Genomic DNA, 3,632 nt, shown 5'->3' on the forward strand with positions numbered 1-3,632 from the left:
AAATATTTCACTCTGCTCTCTTCTTGCTCGCACGGTGTTTGAAGAGACGTCTGCTGTAATTCTCATCTTTGTTCTCTAGGGAAGGCATTCCCCTCACTCTGCCTTCTTTCTAGATCTTCCGTTTGTCTTTGACTTTCTGCAGTTTGATTATAACTTGCTTAGGTGTAGCTGTCTTGGTATGAATCCTGTGTGGTGTTCTCTGAACTTCCTGGATCGATAGTTTGGTGTCTGTCAGTAATTTTGGAAAATTCCCAGTTATTATTACTTCGAGTGTTCCTTTTGTTCCCTTTTCTTCCTCTCCTTCCGTTATTCCCGTTATGTATATATTGTACCTTTCAGAATCGTCCCATCGTTCTTGGATATTCTGTTTCCTTATTCTCAGCCCTTCTTCTCTCTGGCTTTCAGTTTGGGAAATTTTCCGTTCCCCTGACGTATGTTCAAGCTCACTGATTCTTTCCTCAGCTGTGTCCAGACTAAAGATTAGTCCCATCAAAAACATTCTTTATTTTGTTACTGTACTTTGTTTGTTTTTAAGTTCCGGGATACATGTGCAGGATGTGCAGGTTTGTTACACAGGTAAACGTGTGCCATGGGGGTTTGCTGCACCCATCAACCCATCACCTAGATATTAAACCCCGCGTTCATTCACTTCTTTTCCTGATGCTCTCCCACCTGCCCCCCACAGGCCCCAGTGTGTGTCGTTCCCCTCTGTGTCCATGTGTCCTCATTCTTCAGCTCCCACATAGAAGTGAGAACATGCGGTGTTTGATTCTCTGTTCCCGTGTTAGTTTGCTGAGGATAATGGCTTTCAGCTCCATCCATATCCCTACAAAGGACATGATCTTGTTTCTTTTACGGCTGCATAGTATTCCATGATGTATATGTACCACATTTTCTTTATCCAGTCTATCACTGATGGACATTTGGGTTGATTCCATGTCTTTGCTATTGTGAACCGTGCTGCGGTGAACATGTGCGTGCAAGTATCTTTACAATAGAATTACTGTACTCTTATTCCTAGCTCTTCTTCCTTCTCTTTCTTAGAGTTTCGATCTCTCTGTTGATATTTCCCGTCTCCTCTTGCATGTTGTCTACTTTTTCCATTAGATCCCTTAGCATAATAATCATTATTTCAAATTTCCAACTTGTTAATTCCAAAATCTCTGTCATATCTTAATCTTCTTGTACTTGCTTGGCCTCTTCAAAATGTATTTTTTGCCTTTTAATGTGCTGTATAATTTTTTGTAGAAATTTGGATTACTATGTATTGGGAAAAAGAAACTGAGGTAAGTTATCATGAGGTTTTATGTTTATCTAGCTGGAAGTTCAGCTGTGTTTACTTTCTCTGTGTCTTTATTAGAGGCTAAAATTTCCTCTGCTGTTTTTTTGTCTTTGGGCTTCTCTAGAGACTTCTTAAATAGGATCTAAGCCTCACAGCTCAGATTACAGCAGTGGTATCTGCTCTCACCAAACTGTGCTTCTCTCTGCCAGTTTTCTGGGTGGTCGTTTGCCCATGACCTCAATTCTGTGATGCATCTAAGAAAAGATGTTGATTTTCAGTGTTTCAGTTTTTTTCTTTGTTGTGAGGGTGGGAGTGGTGACTTCCAAGTTCTTTATAAGTCATGTCAGAAACCAGAAGTCCTTCAATCCTTTAAGCTTCTTTCTGTGTTGCTGTTTGCATATTTTGCACCATGCTTCAAGCTTCTGTGCAGATTCCACTAAAATAATTTGCATCCACCAAAATTTTATTCACTCCCTTAGTGACAGATATTTATGATACTTCTACTGCATACAACAATGCTCTGAATATCCTAATACATGTCAATTTACCAAACTGTGTGATAATTTCTCTGGGTTATAAAGCCAGAATTAGAATTGTTGAATAAAATTATATGCTGACTTAATTTTAGTATTCAACCAGAATGGCTACAGAAATCTACACTCCCTCTAGCAGTATACAAGGGGGCTCATTTCCCCTATGTTCTTGTCAATATTTACCATTATCTAGGTGTCTAACTGTCTGTACTTCTTTTTGAAACGGAGTCTCACCCTGTCGCCCAGGCTGGAGTGCAGTGCCACGATCTCGGCTCACTGCAACCTCTGCCTCCTGGGTTCAAGCAGCCCTCCTGCCTCAGCCTCCTGAGTAGCTGGGACTACAGGTGCCCGCCACCACGCCTGGCTAATTTTTGTATTTTTAGTAGAGACAGTGTTGCGCATGTAGGTCAGGCTGGTCACAAACTCCTGACCTCAAGTGATCCACCCGCCTCAGCCTCCCAAAGTGCTGGGATTACAGGTGTGAGCCACTGTGCTAAGCCTGTTTGTACTTTTTTTGAGTAGAAATTCTTATTTCTTGCTTGTTTAAACTTTTCCTTCTCTGATTACTAGAGGAGTAAAGCATCTCTTCACACTAGCCATTGGGATTTCTTTTTCTACAGATTACCTCTTCATATAATTTGTATGTGTTTCTTTTTTTTTGGATTTCATCAATTCTAAATTGTACTATGTTTACATTTTAATATCCTTAAAATTGAGACACATATTACAATGAATTACTATCTGTTTCATTTATCTACCACTGTATAACAAACCACCCAAAATCTAATTGCTTAAAACAACAGTTTTATGTATTTCAGTTTCATGGGTTGACATGGCTTAGCTGGATGGTATTTTCCATGGTCTTGCCAAGATTCTCTCATGAAATTGCAGCCAGATGGCAGCTGGGGCTGGAGTCATGTGGAGACTCCACTGGATTCTCAGACTGCTTGTTCTGCCTCTCTCTTTCTGTCTCTCTTTCTCTCTCTTTCTCTCTGCATGTAGTCTCAGGACTTTGTTTTACGGTTTCTCCAACAGAGTAGCTAGACTTGTTACATGGCATTTCAGAGTTCCCACGAACAAGAGCTTCAAAAGCTACAGGAAGAAGCTGCAAGCTTTCTTTGAACTGGCCACAGAAGTCATGTATTACTTCCATGACATTTGACTGGTCAAGTGCATCATAAGGTCAGTTAGGATTCAAGAAGAGTGAGACAGGCTTCCCCTCTTGAGGGAGGAGTAGCAAGATCACATTACGAAAGAGCATGCAGTTGGAGATATGACTGTGGCCACCTTTGGAAACACAAATTGTCAGGAGCTGCCATTTGGCCACAAATTTCATCTCTCTCCAATATGCAAAATGCACTTAGCCTCTTCCTCAAAAGTCTCATCTTATTAAGGATAAGTCTAAGATTTCATCATCTTAATCAGATGTGAATGGAGCTCTTTGGGTGAAGTTCCTTAGGTACTACTCCTTGAGTACAGAAGACAAGATAGCTCAACCTGAAGACGTTTGAAGTCAAGAAACAAGATATCAGCCAGGTGTGGTGGCTTATGCCTGTAGTCCCAACACTTTGGGAGGCCAACGTGGGTGGATCACCTCAGGTCAGGAGTTCAAGACCACCCTGGCCAACATGGCGAAACCTGTCTCTACTAAAAAATACAAAAATTAGTCAGGTATGATGGTGGGTGCCTGTAATCCCAGCTACTTGGGAGGCTGAGGCAGGGAGAATTGCTTGAACCCAGGAGGCAGAAGTTGCAGTGAGCCAAGAGTGTACCACTGCACTCCAGCCTGGGCGACAGAGCAAGAATCCATCTCAAAA

Source organism: Sapajus apella, unplaced genomic scaffold, assembly GCF_009761245.1.
Source record: "Sapajus apella isolate SASKATOON/1434 unplaced genomic scaffold, GSC_monkey_1.0 scaffold209, whole genome shotgun sequence".
Taxonomy (NCBI): Eukaryota; Metazoa; Chordata; class Mammalia; order Primates; family Cebidae; genus Sapajus; species Sapajus apella.